General features: G+C 43.3%; 1 protein-coding gene across 1 annotated transcript in view; it reads left to right on the forward strand.

Annotated features, from left to right (window-relative positions):
• The first annotated feature begins 9,968 nt into the window (after positions 1 to 9,968).
• Positions 9,969 to 19,202, forward strand: part of RBM47 (RNA binding motif protein 47) — a 78,816-nt gene continuing 69,582 nt past the window's right edge. Inside the window, exon 1 of the mRNA XM_004681332.2 lies at positions 9,969 to 10,050. The gene's annotated coding sequence lies outside the window, so the exon portion shown is untranslated. The remainder of the gene's footprint in view (positions 10,051 to 19,202) is intronic.

Here is a 19,202-nt window from a genome sequence, read left to right on the forward strand (position 1 = left end):
TTTTTTTTTTTTTTAAGAAGAAAAAAGATGAAGAGAAAAGCACCCAGCATAAAGGCTGTTTATGAAACAAAGGGATTTATTAGGAGCCAGCCGAGTGAGTCCTGACAGCTCAGGGGTCAGCACCAACATTAAAATCTATGTTTGGGGCCCTCCCTGGTGGTGCAGCAGGTTTAAAGCACAGCACTAAGAAGTTAAAACCACTTCAACATGAGTTCCATCCCCACCCCAGGACTGACCCACATGGCGCGGCAGACCTCTCCTGACCCGCCAGCTGCTCCCCTCAGCAGTGTACTTCATCAGTCAGCCTGTTCTGCCCCCCTCTTTATCTCTAGTGAATCCTTCCACCACCCCTGCACCTCTGGCCTGTATCCCAGTTCTGTATGCATAAAATAAATAAATCTTTAAAAAAAAAAATCTACCTTTGACTTTAGCAAAGGCCAAGAATGTTACCTGCCGCCTTATGCTGCTGTGTCACTGGTCTCGTGCCTCTTCAGGATGTGGTGATCAGAGCACCAACCACTTTTACATCTTGGAGTGAATCTCTCATAGGTGATGTCTCCTAACTTTGCTTCTGAGCATCACTTTATATTGAACCAATACTGCTCGGTATGGATAAAACACATTATCAGTGAAATGGGTTTTTGAGTCCAGGATATAGTGATAACTGGAGAGGAGGCAGGATGTGGGCATGTTATGGGGATGTGTGTCTGTTTGCTGGAAGGAATCAAGCCTTGTGCACATAACGACTCCTGTAGACTCGGACCAGAATGAGGCGGGCAGGCTGGCTGTTGAAAAAGTATTGTGTGTTGATGTACACGAAATATTAAACAAAGAATGTGTTTGCATTTCCAGATATTCCCTTGAGTCTGGGCCACCTAACAGTAGCTGGTCTCCGGAATATTATGTCATATGGGATTACTGAGATAGAAACCAGGCTTCTGGGGTTTACTTGGTAGGATTTGTAGCAAAAGATTGAGGAAAAGGAGGCCTTGTTTTGATAATAAAAGCTGATGAGTTATTGTTTTACAAGACATTACTGAAACACTCTGAATTCCCAGTGTATCACATGGCTTTGACTATAGTGTCTCTTCCTGAACTCACACCCACAGGCTGACCAACTTCTCTGAGAGCAGAAGTACTAGGGACTGCAAGGGTCTAAGACACAGCCCAAGAAGCTGCGTTTTTTAAAAGATTTATTTTTAGTTATTTATGCATGCAAGAACGGGGGTCTAGGCCAGAGCTATGGGGGGTGAGAGGATTCACCAGAGACAGAGTGGGGAGCAGAACAGGCAGATCTACTGAAATACACTGCTGAGGGGAGCAGTGGGCGGGTCAGGAGAGGTCTGCCACGCCGTGTGGCTGCGGATTGAATTCATGCTGTAATGGCTGCAGATAGCTTCATAGTGCTGAGACTTTCACCCCTGTGCCACCAGGGAGGCCCCCTCAAGAAGCTGATTTTTCACACACTCTCCAAGTTTGACAGACACAGATGAACACAGTGATGTGCTGGGGCAGGGGCACTTGGTGGTGAAGCAGATTCCTACACATTCTTTCTAAGGAGCTTAAGGTCGGTAGAGAGAGTCAAAGCACGTTCAGAAAACTAGTGGATAACCATGGGATTAGAGCTGGGGAGCAGATGGGATTTAGAGTGTAGTGGCTCCCCCTTCTAGTCTATTTCACAGGGCGGACCTCTGCTTGGGATGGAAAGCCTTTGATTGCTAAGTCCATAGACCTCAGAAATCCCTCTCCAGATCCTCGAGTGGGCACTACCATCTTTTTTTCTAGGTTTCCAAAGGAGAACCATCTCTCCTTCTGAGAGCCATATTGAGTTTTTAAAATAACTGTCATTTTTGCAGTCAAAGGGCCAGACTCACCTGGTGGCCTTTGGCTTTTGAAATCTTTAAATTTAGTGGGTCTTACAGACTATCTCTCAGAACATTTGTCCACAGGTTGTCATCTGTACCAACTGTAAAACATTAGTGATTTTAATAATAGCTTCCAGGAAAAGTAGGCTCCTTTTTGAGAGAAGCCAACATGTAAACTTTGGTATACTGTGAATGGAACAAACAGGTTTCATGTTATTGAGTAGATTATTCTCTGTGAGTCTCTAAAAAGTGCTAATGGCTGTGATGGATGAATGCATGTGAGTGTTGGAGATTTCCAGAAATTTCCACTAAGACTAGTGGAAAGTGTTCTTATTTTATTAATGCTGGAAAGGCCAAGATTTGGGTCATTCAACTTCTTAGCCATCTCCTAACAAGATAATCTCTCCAAGCCTTCCTTTCCTTCACCAAAAGTAGGCCGAACATTTCCCACCTTGTTTGGCCATTGGGAGGATTAAAACCAGACACATTTTAACTTAGTGTCTGGCACTTAGGCAGCACTAAAATGGTGGCAAGGAATAAAAGAAAATGGAATGGCCTCAAGTTTGGCTTTGCCATGGTGCTCAGCAAAAAGACTGTAGATAAACACCAACTACCAGATATCATTAAACTTTGAGGTGCAAGAGGAGGTGGGTGAGGGCAGGGGCCACATCCAGGCTTGCAAGGGACCAAAAAAAGGGACATCAAGTGCAGGAGCAGGGAGAGCTGGGGGATCTGCTAGTCCCTGCAGGAACTGGTTGAACTCCAAGTCAATTTTCTTGAAAAATTGAACCTAGCAATAATGATGCTTTGCGCTCTTTTGTCACATGGGCTCATCTTATGGAAGAAAGTGTTGGTGAAGTCGCACTCCTAAGAGTCAACTCCTGGGGAGTTGTAGAGAATTCCTATGGCCTTCTATTGTAGAAGGAGACCCTAATAAGTGTGTAAGGCATTTGGGGCACTCCTGCCTTTCTCATGGAATAGATTCAGATCCCTGCAGGTGGTGTTGGTACAAACTTTCGTTGCCAGTGCCCCTGACCGTGTTAGGGAATTCCTGACAGTTGGGAAAATTTTGAGTGGTTTGTGTTTGGGCAGCAGTGTTTCAGCTGACTGGCGTGGTTTTTGAGCGGTGTGTTTCTGTGGGGTTTGGGACAGAAAATGAGAACAGCGTAATGTCCTGGAGTAGGACAGGGCCATGGGTGAGGAATTCACAGACCAACTTTGCTTATCCATCCAGTATCTTTGATGAACAATTTGACCAAAACAAACACAAAAGGTAAATAAACATTAAAAACTGCTTGAAATGTAGAGGTGTGGAGGGACACCAAGTGATCTTTTTCACTCGTGGTCCATTGTGCTTGAGAGTCAGGGCTGGGTGTATTTTGTGCTGCAGCAGGAATGAGGAATTGAAAAATCAAGAACAAGTGTTCTTTCTGCCCTATAATAAGGGCCTGACTTAGCAAAACAACAAGAATCCTACTTTTGCACCAGGAAGAGTCCACGGTTTGGGTGGACCCTGAAGGATGGTGGAAGGGGACGTTTCATGAAAGCAAAAAGAACGTTGCTGAGTTAGGATAATCTCCGCCTGTGTGTTTGTTCACTCACTTGAGCAGAATTAGGGCCTGTATTATATATTTAAACAACACTACATCTTTCTTTTGGACACTCAACTCATTCCAAAAAAAGAAATAAAATAAAATCTTCAGTGTTTGCTTCAGATTTTCTCATGTGACGTGCTTTGAGACTTTAGTTCCTCACCTTCAATGACACCTGTTTTGAACCCTGAGTGAACAAGGACATGGAAAATGAGCAGATTAAAATGGTTTTCCGTGAACTTTATCTAAGAAGAATTCTGGTGGGGTGTCATTTGTACTCAGTATTCTTCGCATCTGGTTGGGGAGACAAGCTCTAAACAGGTTAAAAGTTAAAGAATTATAAGGTGAAGTAACCATCCAGTATTAGAGAGATAATAGGTCAGCAGGCAGCAATACTTGCCAAACAGAATTGCTCAGGCTGTAAAGCTTTCACAATTCAGAGGTGGAGAAGACCTTGTGTGTGTGCTGGTGAGCCACTGGCCAGTTCCTGGTTGATTATCTGTTGTGAAATTCAAGGTTCATTCAGTAGGTTTTTTGAGCTTCTATGCTGTACTGTGCTTCATGCCGGGGACCCACATGGGAGCCAATAGACCTTCATGGAGACTGCTGTGTGCTGGAGACAGTCAGGCAGTGGAGAGTTGAGCTCACAGCCATTTCATTTACAGACTGTGATGGTAAAACTTCCATCCAGACATGAAAAGAGGGGTGTACAGGAAGGCCTCCTGCAGAAGTGACATTTGAATGGAGACCAGCAAGCAGACTGCTGATCCCAAGTACTTAGGTGAAGTACAACACCCTGGCCCACCTTAAGTAACATCTTTTACTTGATTAGTTTAGGAAACAAAATACAATTTATCCTTGGTTTGGATTCTGGATGTTAGGGGGACCTCTGTTTGTAATGGGTATATGCTTCCATGCATGTGAACAAACACCCCTTTTTACTTGGAGCTTCTCCTGCACACACCCCAACCACTGCTCTCCCTTCCCCCTTCATAGAGTAATTTCAATTTAAAAATGTCACCCCACATCCCAAAGAGGTTTGCCCCAACCTTTCCCAGAAGCTCACCAAGAAGTCCTCAAAGAGATGGATGTTTCGGTGACTCAGAGCTCTGTCCCTTCTTCCCAAATGTTGCCATGGCTTCCTGGATGTCCATGTGCTCATGTGACTATCCCTGAGCCTAATTTAGGTGGGGTCATTGCTTGTCAAAATCCAACTTGGTGGGTGACAACACAAGTCTACCTTGCTTATGACGTATTTCCTGGAGCCACAGAGGAAGGAGAGTTAAGGTAGCTTAACTCTCTTAAAGCAGCTGCTTTTCAATCACACCAACCTCAAGAGGCAGCACAGTGTGGACCACCTGGCTTAGATCATAGCTCTGCCCCTGCTTACCTGGGGACTGTGTGCTCCTTACTTGTCTTTGTTTCCATAAACCTGAGACCTCCTCATCTGAAACTGCTGGGTCAAAGGGGCTTGGGAATGCAGAATATTTCAGATTTTGGAAAGATAGCATATACTCAGCATTGCTTAATACCACTAGTTGGGTCTGAGGCAACACCCCGTAATCAAATCCATCACTATTTTGGCAAAGCTTGTGGCAGCTCTGACCTATGGAAGAAAGGATGTCTGTGCAAAGTCTCATTCAAGACTAGTGGCCTAGATTCGATGCAAAAATGCAAAAAAAAAAAAAAATACTTGATTGTTCAGCCTTGTAGAATCCTCCTTATAGACAAGACCCTCTGGCCCCTTATCTTGGGAGGAGTCAATGACAGGATACATGTAGTATGTGACAATTGAAGGCACTTTGCAAATGTGAGCTGTTGCTACAGAGGAAACTACTTCATAAAAGCTACCCTAGGCCCATAACCCAGATGGGCTAAAGCTTCAATCTGCAGTGTCATCTCTTCTCCCTCCTAACACATGGGCCTTGACTGGCTGGGCACAGCCTAGGTGCTGCAGAAAAACAAATACCCCCAGGGAGCTTCCGGCCTTGCTTTGTGGTCCTGGCACTGCGGCTTTTAGTCCTGTGTGCCTGCTTTGCATAGCACATCCTCCCCTGCACCCCCCCCCCCCCCAGCTATTTGAATTCTGTTAGAATACAGCCACCCCCCAGATACACAATTATGCCTAATATATTGTCAAACTGGACTTTAAGAGGAAAGAGGGCAGGAAATAATGACACCATGCAAGTGACTGAAAATTCCTCTTAGTTGGGGAAATTATGGTTTTCCTCTGCATGTTATTGCTCAGTTCATTCTTTGCCTGACACCGTGCTGACTCATGGGGTACAGGGATGAATGAGGTTGACACGGTGCACCCTTGAAGTGATCACTTGTATGCCAGTGTCCACCATTTCTGTGTGAGTCTGGAGAAAACAGCTAACTTGCTTTAAAACAAAGGGCTGGTATAACTTAGAAGGAAGATCCCATTTTATCTTCAAAAACCTCTGACCCTAACCAAGCCCTAAATAAAGATTGTTGGTCAATTACAATTCATCACTCTATGAAGAAAGTAAAGGACATAGGCTTTTGTTACAATAAGACAGACTTGAGGTAGACCTAAGGAAGGACTTGTCGATGGCAAGAGAGCATTGGGACAGATTTGATTAGGTCCTATTGTCTCCCCCACTGGGTGTATTCCATTTCTCACATAGTGAGTACTGATTAGCATCAGACCCTGTTTTAGAAGTGAAAGTCTCTTCTCTCATGGAGCTAATATTTCAAAAGGCAGAGAGATAAAAAGTGATACAAAATGAACATATAGTAAAAGTAGAGAAAAGAACAGTGTTGGTGACTAGAGAGCTGCTTTAAAAGAGTGGTCAGGGAAGACTTCCTGGAGGAAGTGATACCAGAGCAGAGACCTGAACCAGAATAGGAGGGAGTTGGGTAGGGAAGACTAGGAGGGAATTCAGGTGCTGGTAGGAGAGTGGGAGCAACCGGAAGGTGAGAATATTGGCGAGCCAGTAGGCTGGTAGTGTGGCCAAGAGTGAGGGAATGAGTTGGAGAATGAAGTCGAAAGGGAACCAGAGACTCAGTGGGTGGGTCCCGGAAGGAGCTTTGGGGAGGACTTTGGATTTGATTCAAGTGTGAGGAGAAGTCATTGGGGAGTTCTGAGAAGGAAAGTGGCAGGATTGGATTTAAAAAGAAAGTCTACTGTCACAGAATGTAGATTCAGCCGTTAGTTTTCTGGAGCATGTTTAACCCTAGTGTAAATTGAGGACTGTCTTGTATTACTGGATCTGATTGAGATGAATTTTTAACACCTCAACAATTGAATCGCAATTTCTTTTTCCATCCTTTACCTTATCTTTTATGCACACACACAGGTGTGTGTGTGTGTGTGTATTTGTGAACATAGATTACTTTCTAAAGGTAAGATGTTGCCATTTTTGTTAAAGCTTGTGCCACTTTTCCGTCTCCTTTTACAGTGCAGCTTTCGGAAAGACATGTCATTGATCTACCCTTTCTCCTTTTTTTGTCTACTTCCTTCTTGCTTCCCTTCCTTCCTTTTTTTTAAACAAAATCAACATTTCATGAGACACCTAGATTTCCCTAATACAAGCTGATGTTGGGTAGTATTTGCTTCACTCTTGTTGCTTTCTTTCTTTGTAAAAAGATACCTTTGGAATAGTGAATAATATTCACAGATGGTGTAATTCAAAAACTATGTGGTCTGTTTTCCTCGCACTTGCCTTGTTTGAGGCAAACGCTTGCGTCTGATATACGGATTCTATGTTGTGAAAGTGAAAGTGTCTATGAGAATGCATCGACATTAAGCACCGATTTAAATTTGAATCCTTTGAATCTGTTACCCGCAAACCGTGTGTATTTTGTGGCTACCTTATTTTCTTAGTTACTTAAAGCTGGGCCAAGCCCCAAGTCCCCACTGACATGTGGATGCTTATGTAGAAGTAGCTGTCCACCCACTCGGTTACCTTGGGCAATATTTGTGGGCAGCTAGGATTGCTTCCCCAACAGTTCAATGACTGCTCACTTTTGTGCTCTGGAAATAAATATCAAAGCCACAAGAGGGCAGCTTGTGCAGTGTGTCTAAGGGTAAAAAGTGTTGTTCTTTACACAAAGGATAATTAGGGCAAAAAATATATATTTTTCACAATGTTTCTTGCATAAAGAAGCTTTTACACCCTTAGCTAACATTTTTGATTCTAAGAAATGATGTTTTGGGGCATCATTGTAAGCAAGTTCTTTCTTGAAGTCTTTTTCCTTTCTCATTGGAATATAAATATCCATTTCCCCTTGATTTTCCCTTTGTCCTGTCTTACAGTCTTTCCATCTTTATTTAATCTTTTATTGAATTAAAATTTACATAATAAAATGTATACTTTTTAAAACAATGTCCTTACCAAAGCTATCAAAAATTTTACACATTTTGTTATGTTATATGGAACACATTTCCAAGTACAGTCAGTTAAGATGTACGGGGGTCTGGACTTCAACATGTCAGTTTGGGTGGGGGATAACATCCATTCCATAGTAGGCAGGTACACAAACTTTTTTTTTTTTTTTAAAAAATTTTTTTTTAAAAGATTTTATTTATTTATTCATACAGAACTGGGGTACAGGCCAGAGACTCAGGGGTGGTGAAAGACTTCACCAGAGACAGAGTGGGGAGCAGAACAGGCAGATCATGGAAGTACACTGCTGAGGGGAGCAGCGGGCGGGTCAGGAGAGGTCTGCCACGCCATGTGGTCACCTCCGGGGCAGGCGGGAATCGAACTCATGCTGAAGCGGCTTTAGATTCTCATTGCTGTGCTTTAACCCGCTGCGCCACCAGGGAGGGCCCCACAAACTTTTTTTTTTAAGATCTATTTATTTGTGCATACAGAACTGGGACACAGGCCAGAATTGCAGGGGCGATAAGAGGATTCACCATTGTCAGAATGGGGAGCAGAACAGGCAGATCAATGAAATACACTGCTGAGAGGAGCAGCAGGTGAGACAGGAGAGGTCTGCTGCACCTTGTGAATGAACTCTGGTGCAGGGATCGAACTCACACAGAATCTGTGCTTTAACCTTCTGCGCCACCAGGGAGGGCCCAGGAACGCAAACTCTTACATGCTGTCACAAACTCTTAAATGCTGTGGTCCCGCCTTGTGTCTGATGCGGATTTCATGACATGTTAAGGAAAGAAAAGCTAGGAACTGTCACAGAGAGCGGTTAGTTCACCAAAGCAGAATCTGGAAGTCGATCGCATGCACCTGGTGAAATGCTTCATCTCTGATCACTTTGATCTTGGGACCACAAACACCAGCTAGAAGTTAGGTGATTTTCAGTTTGGAAATATATATCCTTTTAGTCCTCTCATTCTCCAAATTGATAAACAGGCTGAAAACTTTTCTTGCCAAGGGATTGGAGGACAGAGTAGGTAAGATCACCTCCGTTTGCTGTAAGCAAACAGCTAGGTCCTTATTACCCTTGAAACTGGCACTCGTGACACAGGTTGGACTCAGGGAAGCAAGTCAAACGCCAAGTTTCTGTGGTCAAAGTTCCTTTAAGCACCATATGTTAATCAAAAGCTCAAGCTTAGTTAATTAGGCCATTGAGTTGAGGGAACTTTGGAGCAAACAAGCACTGAGTTGGATTGCAGGAGTTAGCAGAAGTCCATCTCTCTTTCCCAAAGGCAGACTGTGGACTCGTGGTGGTTCTTGGAGTTGATGACAGCCAGCGCGTTGTCATGGTTATAGTCATTGTGGGGGGAAGAATAGTACAAGAAAATTAGGGTACACAACCTACCTGATCAAATGGTTTTTCACTTTAAGATGAAGCTGAGTAGTTGTGGAATTTTATTTACATGTGGGCAGAACAAAAACAGCTGGAAAGGGCTTCCTTCAAAGGTAAGGGAGTATTTAAAACACTGACAGCTGAGTGTTGTCTCTCCTCGGCTCCATGGACTTCATAGCTGTCACCTTATTTACTGCCCCAATGTCCTTAACAGGTGGGTAACATTCTGCCCCTGTTAGATGAGACAAAGACGAGACCCAGAAGAGTCGAGTAAAATGCCCAAGACCTTATTTTAAATCTTAAAATAGTATATTTTGTAAGGTGATGGGTTGGCACTTGGATAAAAGCTGAATATGAATAGAGGAAAGAAGTAAGGCCAAGCATGTCCTCTGTATCCTCAGCTAGCAAGCAGGAGAGCTGAGGTTTGAGCACATATGTGCACCCCTCTTCCTTGTCACCCTACCTCTTTACCCGTTTCCCTTTTATCCCCTTGTCAGAGTGGGATTTTCTTCCTTGAATGGCGTTAGCTGACATGAACCTGCATAACCTTGTGGACTTGGCAAAAGGATGTCCTATTTTCCCCCGTATGTGTGTGGTGGGAACTTCCCCACCATTCCATCGTGTAGCTGTACAGTCACTTGGGCTCGTGCACACACAGGTGTGTGATGATAACGCTTCTCCCCTGCTCCCCATTCCACTTAGTGCTTCCTAAGTGCAAACTCCCCATTTGCTGTCTCTCGATGAATAGTTTTATATTTTCCATTTCAGAGTTGAAGTAACGAGGCATTGGAAGGACACCTTGCATCAGTCACCCCACAGAGATCAGCCATTCCTGGGCTCCCTGAGGAGGTTTGGTAAGTCAAAGTGGCTTCCGCTTCCGCCTTCACTGTGGCTCAAACTGACATTTATCCAGGGTGGAGAAAAGTAGGCGAGAATTACACAGTAACATCCTTTTTTTTTTTTTTTAAACCAATTGGTTAAAAAATTGTTGGTTTGACTTCTAGGTGTCTGCTTAATTGACCCAGTCAGAGGCCCTGGGTGTTTGAATGGCGCCAGAGGACTCGCTCAATCTGAGGCTGGGCACCTTAAATTACACAGTGTATGTCATTATATCTCAGTAAACTGGGCAGAAGAAAGGAATGACAACCTATATTTGGGTGACTTTGCTTAAGCTCCTTAAGTACTGCGTTGTTCCTGTAGTGCTGGTCCAGAACAGCTCATGGGAGATCACAGAGTTGCCTCCTAGGCAGAGTTAAGACACTCTTATCCAAAGTCAACAGTCAGCATTGTAGGCATTTTTAACTAAATTTCTCCATGCCATGCTCCCAGAATTATTTGCTAGCATCCATTTATCTATAATGAGTCTAAATCCACATTCATGTCAAAGGTGTTGGGAAATGCATCTTTATAGGTTAATGCTATGGATGGCCCTGATTCTCCAAGTTCCATGATTCTTGTTTATATTGGCCTTAAGATTTTCAGACTCTTTATATTGTAGGTGTCCCTGGTCAAGGGTACATTAATCCTGAATTTGTTGGGATACAGGTAAATCAATAAAGATTTTCTGAGCACTGTCTGGCCGTTAGGCCCTGTGCTAGGGACTGGGAATTAAGAGATTAAGGCAGAAAGGATTAAATTTCTGCCCCCAGGAAGCTGACCTAATATTCAAGGCAAACATTAAAAAATAAGAATGGGGCCCTCCCTGGTGGTGCAGTGGGTTAAAGCATAACACTATGAAGCTGCCATAGCCACTGCAACACAAGTTTGAATCCCAGCCCAGGAGGTGACCCACATGGCTCCGCAGACCTCTCCTGACCCACCTGCTTTTCCCCTAGCAGTGTACTCCATCAATCTGTTCTGCTCCCACTCTGTCTCTGGTGAATTCTCTCACCACCACTCCAAACTTCTGACCTGTACCCCAATTCCTATATGCATAAATAAATACATCTTTTTTAAAAAAGCATCAGGTTAAAAAAAAGAAGAATGAGTAGACTAAAGAAGAAGGGGGAGGAGTTAAGGGAATTTAAAACTATCAGGATCTCAAACATCATCTAAGCACTAACATTATATATACAAGAGATGACCATCAAGAAGGGTTTCTGAGAATTAAACTGGGACCTGAGAAGAAGGAATGGTTTACTAGGCTGATGGAGACGGGAGGCAGGTGGCAGAGGCTACTGTACTAAATGAGGAAGCTTTTGAGGTCCTCAATGAAGAATGAGTATAAACCTCACAGGGAGAAAGGTAAAGGAGTGTAGTTTCTGATGGCCAGCTGTCTGTTGTCAAATAAGGGTTTTGTCAAATTACTGGAAGAATATTTGAAATCTCTTTTAGGGATTGTTTTCTAACTGATTTTATTTTTTTGGTTCAGACATATATTCTTCCTTTTCTATCAACATTATTTCCTAGAGTGGATCCCAAGCCCTGCCATTTGAATTCTCCCCAAATCCATGTTTTTAATTTTTCTCACCTTCCTTCCACTGCTAGGTGATCTGCTTCTAGAGAGAGGTTGTTTTAACCAATAAATGTGTCCACTCTCTTTTTCTCTCTTTGCTTCCTTGAGGGCATTGGCATAGTACATGATTCCCCCAAAGACTTGGATTAAAAAAAAAGTCGAAAAAGAACAGACGCCAGCTACCTCACTTTGCTTCCACTTTTGAACCCTTATGAGGTTCTCAGGTTGCACCGAATGCCTTATGTTGACACTTTCTATCTATAGCACTAATGAACTGAGGCATTTTTGAAACTTAACTAAATTCAAAGATTCAGAAATTCACGTCACACATGTACACATTAATTCTCTCTCTTTGCGTGTGTGTGGGGTGGGGGGAGGGAGAGAGACATATACAGAACCCCAATTGCATTGAACTGGTTGCTGAATGTGAGTTACAAGCAGATTTGATTTGATATTATTATCTTCTGATAGGTCTTTCAAGTGTAGGAACTGACCAGAGCTAGGCAGATAGGCAGATCTTTTTTTTTTTTTTTAAAGGCAGATCTTTTTAACAAGCTTATCATCTTTTATTTTGGGGTGGGGAGTAGGAAGCTAGATTTTTACCTGAGTTGAAGGTAAGATTGGCGTGTTTCCCTGACACAGAAGGACTATGATAAAAACATGAACATTTGAACTTTTAGTATGATCTTCTGGTGACTTCATTGGCCAATCCTCTTCCAAACTTAATGTCCTGAACAATTTTTCTCAAGCCACAGGAAGTCTTAACCCCTTTGTCAAGCTGTGGAAGTCAGATGGTAGCGACCAAAGTTTAAAAATCATCAGATTCCTGGTGAAAACCTTAATAAACTAGTAAAATATTTTGAGTGCTGATTCTTTCCAACTGTGATCAGTCTAGATTTCTATTCCAAGTAAATTAATAAATTAAGAAGTTGATTTTATTTATCTGCAAATTGACAATACAAGTTGCTTTTGAAAAGTAGGAAAAGTGGGTTGTTTAAGATATTGTTGTCTATGGTAAAAATGGCTCTCAATGTATCTGAATTGTAACTCTCACTTAGGCAAGTCACAGGCTTATTAAAAAAAAAATTGTCTCAAATTTCCCAAAAGGTATACCTTTGGAATACGACTCAAATAATAACTCAGGTAAGGCTTAAGCTCCTCACATTTGCACAACTCATGGGCCATAGAAAGGAAACTTGTTGAAAAGCAAATATACACAAAGGTGAAGCGACTGCCTTGGAATAGATTCTCTTTTGTGTAGTCAACTACTCATAGGGACCTGCCACAAAATAGCCCCAAGCTGCTCAAGGCAATCCCCAAAGGCAGGTTCTAACCTGTTGTCACTGAAAACAGAAGAGATATCTTCTTATCACATATTACCTCTTACTATTTATTTTGTACTACATACCTTCTATGCTAGGGCGGGAGGAACCTATAATTCAATCTGGTTCATATTGATAAACCTACAAATTTGGGGCAGAAACATGAGCGATACAAAGATGATGTAGTCATGATCTTGCCCCAGAAGAGTTTAAGAATGAAAGTTTAAGTATTTAGTTAAAAAGAAATAGTAACACTAACGCAAACAAACTAGAATAAGCAAGCATCACAACTCAAATATTTAACAGCATGTTTGAAAATGCAGTAGAATTCAATGGATTTCTTATCTGCATCCAGATTTACCTGGGAGTAAATTTACTAACCTCTGCCCTGGACCTCTGGCTCTCTTTTTCTTTTGTCTGATATCTGATCCAGCCCAATATCCATGCTAATTCAGATATAGAACTTGCTGGCTTTGAGAATTTAGGCAAAAGGAACCCTGAAAATCCTTTTGTAGTTTTTTTTTTTAAGATTTATTTATTTATTCATACAGAACTGGGGCACAGGCCAGAGATGTGGAGGGTGAGAGGATTCACCAGAGACAGATTGGGGAGCAGAACAGGCAGATGGACGAAGTACACTGCTGAGGGGAGCAGTGGACAGGCCAGGAGAGGTCTGCCGCGCCATGTGGATCTCCTCTGGGGCAGGCGGGAATCGAACTCATGCGGAAGTGGCTTAAGCTTCTTAGTGCTGTGCTTTAACCCGCTGCGCCACCAGGGAGGCCCCCTTTTGTAGTTTTAATGATCAATGTGTGATTACCATGATGACATAGAGCTGAAGAAGCTTCCAAGGTGTGGTGTCAGGGTAGCTGGGCTCACCTCTCACTTAGCCTGTGTGGATGCAGTCACCTAGTGACTTCATAACGTGGGAGCCCCATATCTGAGATGATACTGAGCTGTTTTGGGGTTCAGTTGAACCCATGAAAAAACTGGTTTTCATAAGGAAAACTGGTTTTTGCAGGGAGTTTATAGCTCATCCCAAGCTGGATGATTTCCCCTTTTAGAAGTATTTCATTCACATGAGCAAAAGTTTCATAGAATCCACGGTTAGTTTGGCAACCTGCTCCCCAAGACTTGCTCTTTGCCAAACAAAGTAACCCATTTTTAAGACTGTGCACATCGTCTGTGCGCGATGACTACACAGCAATATGGCGGGCCCATGTGTGTCTGCCAAAGGAGGACTGTGTTCCCAAATGGAGGAGGTGGGTGCCCTCCGTAGGCAAGGGAAAAGAAAGCTGCAGGCAGATACAAAACCTGTGTCTCTGTGCAGATTGACAGATCAGTGGTGGCATTACTCTTTGTATCAGGACTTGGTTTCTGTGGAAAGCAAGACTACTCCAAGGTCATGGAGCTGAAATCTGTGGCTAATGTCAGCACGGAACCTTTAGACAAATTTCATGGGTGAGCGACACGCAAATGTCAGCCCTGAAGTTTCCAAGAACAAGGTCTCGACTCATTTCATGCTTCAAAGTCAAGGCCTCACTGCTGGCTAGACACTGGTTCAAACAGGTTGTCTCCAGGTGTTGCCGCAACAAAGACAGGTGGAAATAGGATGTCTGACTTGCACTTAGGCCAGACTCATGGGCAGCTATGCAGCCATGCAAGAGCAGAAACAGAACAACCAGATGAAGAATGACAAAAATTCCATGCCTGCAAACTAAGTGTGGCCCTTTCAAAACTAAGACAGTGTCAGCAACACATAAGGGACTGCTTTAGCAAAGAGTGAAGTGGTTATTAAGTCAGGCTGGGATAAAAGGAGGTAGAATCCAAACCTGGGCTCCAAATCTGAAGACATCAGTGCTTAGTGAATTTTGTTAATCTCCAAGTACTTCTCAGAATCATAAAATAAAAAATCCTACTTGTGATGACGATAATGACAATAATGGCAATATTTATTGAACTCTTAAATCTGTCAGGCACAAAAGAACTTTTTACTCACGATCCTTTATGGCTTCATTTAATTTCTACAATAATCCCACATGGAAGGTGTTAGGATTCCCTGTTTGATAAATAAAGAGGCTGAGATTTTAAAAGAGAATATATAATTTGCTCAAGGTCACACGGTTACTGCCTGGAAAAGCTGGCACACTTGACAGGTTGGTACTTAAACATCTTTGGCTGGCAGGCAAATGCTGTCACTGCTTGGTCCAATGCTTGGACCTCCTGTTTGCATCGCTACAATGTGGACCCTGCTAACACATCCTACCTACAACAAAGCTCAGATCACACAGCATCGTTACTTAAAGTCGAAAATCTCACCCATTGCAGTGGACTGATTAATCTTGGTACTATGTACACATCCTGAACATTTCTATGTCATGAAAACCCCTGCTATTTCTATGTAATATTCATTTAAAATATCCAACAGATCTCAGTTCCATTTTAAGTCATGGTTTCAAAGTCTCACTTGGTTAGTGTCTAGACAGGATGTGACGTGACTGATGAATTGTTTAATAAAACCAATTTGATCTCTTAAAGACCAGCAACAAAATTCCAAATGCATCTGATTCTCAGACACCCGTAAGAAAAGGTTATTGTTTGGACATCAGTAAGTAGGTTGAGAGAGAGGAGGCTAGGCCTGAACTCAGATTCAGGGTGCTTCTTCATCCTGCTGTCTCACTGAAAAAATTTCATTTTTCTTTTCTCCAAAAATTATGCATGCAGAATTGGGGTACAGGCCAGAGGCCTTGGGGGGAGAGAGGATTTGTCACAGGGTAAGTTGCAGAACAGTCAGGCATACTGAATGAAATACACTGCTGAAGGGAGCAATGGGTGGGCCAGGAGAGGTCCGCCATGTCATCTGGGCCACCTCCCTGGCCGGGGATCGAAATTGTGCTGAGGTGGTTGTGGCCACCTTCACAGTGCTGCGCTTTAACATGTTGCACCACCAGGGAGGGCCCTGAATGATTTCTTCTGTAGCTTTTCCTCTTCACTTACACGGGCACCTTCTCAGTGGAAAGAAAAACAATCCAACCTGCAAGAAACAATATCACATGACCAACAGTAGTTGCATTGCTAGGTAGAGGTCTGCTGTCGAATTGTATATCTGCTTTTCTGGGGTTTCCATATTTTCTTTTATAAACAAGTACTACTTTCCTAAAGGAAAACCAGAAGCCACTGTTGGAGTAGCCTTTGGTCTTACTGTTTGTATATGTTTGCCACCCATCGGTGACTTACCATCAGATTCGCCTTCCTAAAACTAAAAACTTCCTAAAAGTTGTTCTCCTGGAATTATCCTTCAGCATTCAGGAGCTCCTATTGCTCTTGTGAAAAGTGCAAACTCCTGAAATCCAAAGGTCTCCTTGATCGACCCCACCCTTCCTCCTCTGCTCTTATTGCCCACCACACCCAGCACAATCAATGCCCCCCTGCCCCAGAACCACAGAGCTCTCCCGTCCTTTTGCTCTGCTGTTCTCTAGAGACCATACCCTGCCTTCTCAGATCTGCACTAAATTCTTTGAAGATCATAGCAAAGGCGAGGCAATCTGCAAGTAGAAAATGTCAGACTTGGGTGGGCCTGATGGAGGATTTGGTATTAGATCTTTTGTCATCAAGAAGGCACTGTAGCCAGCCTGCACCTAACATTTGACCCTTTATTTAAGTGGTCAGGCTGGGTTGCTAACGCCTCCGTGCTTAGTGGAGATCAGCAAACGGTAGCCCATCCCACAATTTTTATCTGTCTTATATGCAACCAAGAAATTTTTTTTTTTTTCAGCATTAAGGGTCTTAGAGTAAATCTGAAAATATATAACAAAACTTGTATGCCCTGTCAAATCTAAAGCATTTACTCGCTGCTCTGCGCTAATGAACTTTTAAGTACAGACCCTATCAAGTTTCAAACCACATTGCTTTGCTACAGTCACATAAGCACCCCACACCCCCATCCCCTCACTTTGGGAGCTCTGCAGCCTGGAGAGGCTGGCTGCTGGTGAGACTCACACCAGTCTCTGTCACCTTTGGAGCTGAAGGAGGTGGGGCCCTTGGTCAGTGCTCAGAGGTAGTGCTTCCTGGGACCCAGAGTCTGTGCCTTCTGGTCTTGACTTAGGAAATGTGATGAGTCATAGTTTCTGGCTATATCCTCCCTAACATTCAGCTTTCACAAAACACATTTTGAAGGCTCAGAAAGGGGGAAGCAGCAAGATTCCTTGCTGTGCTAAGCTTATCTGAGGAGGGAGCCCAGTTGTGCTTCTGAGCTTGGTCTTTTTCTCTCCTCTCCCTGCTTTCCTCCAACTCCCTTCAGCGCTGAGGGCTGGATCTAGACTGAGTAGGCAGTGGAGGGTTGATCTGGGGGCGCTGGCAGGGCCCACGGCAGGGCTGAGTCAGTGCCTGAACTCAAGACAGCACTGCCAGGTGGGCCTGAGGTGAACGACTAAGCGGATAGTTTTAAAAGTGCAATATGACTCTTTCTTTCCCTTTGTTCCCTTAGTCCAGCTGTCTCCTGCCCTGGGGTTCCCCCAGACCTTTCTATCCTGGCTTTCCTCCAGTTTTCCACCAAGTTTTAGAACTTTTTAACATGCATTTCTTCTCAATTACCTCACATTCTGATTTGGGCATAGTTTCTGATCAGTTCTTTCCCTCCTCCCCTCCCTTGCCCCATCCTCAACTTGGCTAACTACTTTTCCAAGTTCTGTTGCCCTTAGTGTAAACCCATGTTCCTCGCACCTACTAGAAAATCCTAATTTAAGCAGCGAAAAAAGTTGCAAAGTAAATTTTCTCTTTGTTAAAGAAAGCTTTCCCAGGATGTCTATGGTGGAAGGGGAGGGGGGGGAGGAGGAGCCCAGTAAGTTTCAGTGCTCTCAAGTAATCACCAGCCTCTGCAACCTGAGTGACATGAGTTCCATCTCCGGCCAGAGAGCCAACCAATAAGCACAGCAGACCTCTCTTGCCTGGCCCGCTGCTCCCCTCAGCAATGTACTTCAGTCCCGCCATGGGGCATTCTTACCCTCTCAAAGATCCTTTTGTTTCTCTTCCCACTCTGTCTCTGGTGAATACTGCCCATTGCCCCCACCCCCAAACTCTGGCCTACACCCCATTTCTTATATGCATACGTAAGCAAATAAAATAAGTCTTTAAAAAAATCATGAAATAAAGAAAGAAATTATTCTCATTTGATAAACCAGATTAGCATCTCTCTACTTGCCAGTTGATCACTTTCTACATTATGTGATAAAGATTGCCCACAATTGATGGGACATGGGTCCCTAGTTCACTGCAAGCAAGTTATCTTTGTATTGGCAGGTCATGAGGGGTCGTGGTGTGTACACCGTCCCCCCATGCTGGATCATGAAAAAGTTTTCTTTCTCTAGCTCATTTACTGTCGAGTTTGAGCTCAACTGTATCTGGTTGTCTTGGTCATGATCATGGGCTTTCTTCCAATGACGGCTGCCTTTGCTTCGGTTAGTAGGGAATTATTTGGAGAAACTCCCAATTTTAAGGATGATTCTGGCTCAGTACCAAGCTCCCACTGACATCCAGTTGATACAATGAGCAGGGCCTGTGCACCCTTGCTCCATTCTAGAATACGCACCTCTGGACAATGCTGTTATACTGCCCAGGAAGCAGGCTGAGGAGAGTCAGCCCCAATTCCAGATGTTGGCTGATTCTTGAATTTCCTGATACAGCTTTGATCTCACTGTTGTCCTAATAGCAGAGAAAGGTATGAGATAGAGGATAATAAGCAATAGAAATTGATTTACTAAAATCTGAAATGCAAGTATTCAAATAGAGTCCATTATCTGTGGGACTCCCCTTGATTTGAGTGTAATAGTCACAAGCTGCAATTTTGGTGTCTGAGTAGGTAGGTTTCAGTCCTACCTCCTACCAGTAATTCACTTGACTTGACCACATTGGGTTTCTGTGTCCTCTTTTGTAAAGTAAGCATTATATCTCTACATGCCATAGAGAAGTTGGGAAATGACTGAAGAGGTAAGAGCTAGCAATCCATCTGATATACAGCGAGTGCTTAATAAATGTTGGCATTAGGGTTTCAGTGCATACATGGGTAGGCACAGTCTAGTGAGGGTATGTTGCTCAATCTTTTGGGATTCGGCATTTCTTATTAAGCAAATAAAATAAAGTGTGCTCAACTAGGCATAAACTTCAGGTAAGCAATAAGTAATTCTTTTTAGTATAACTATGTTTCAAATATCACATAGTTATGTCAACATAAATA

This window comes from Condylura cristata, unplaced genomic scaffold, assembly GCF_000260355.1.
Source record: "Condylura cristata isolate star-nosed mole 26May11 unplaced genomic scaffold, ConCri1.0 scaffold00012, whole genome shotgun sequence".
In the NCBI taxonomy this organism is placed as follows: domain Eukaryota; kingdom Metazoa; phylum Chordata; class Mammalia; order Eulipotyphla; family Talpidae; genus Condylura; species Condylura cristata.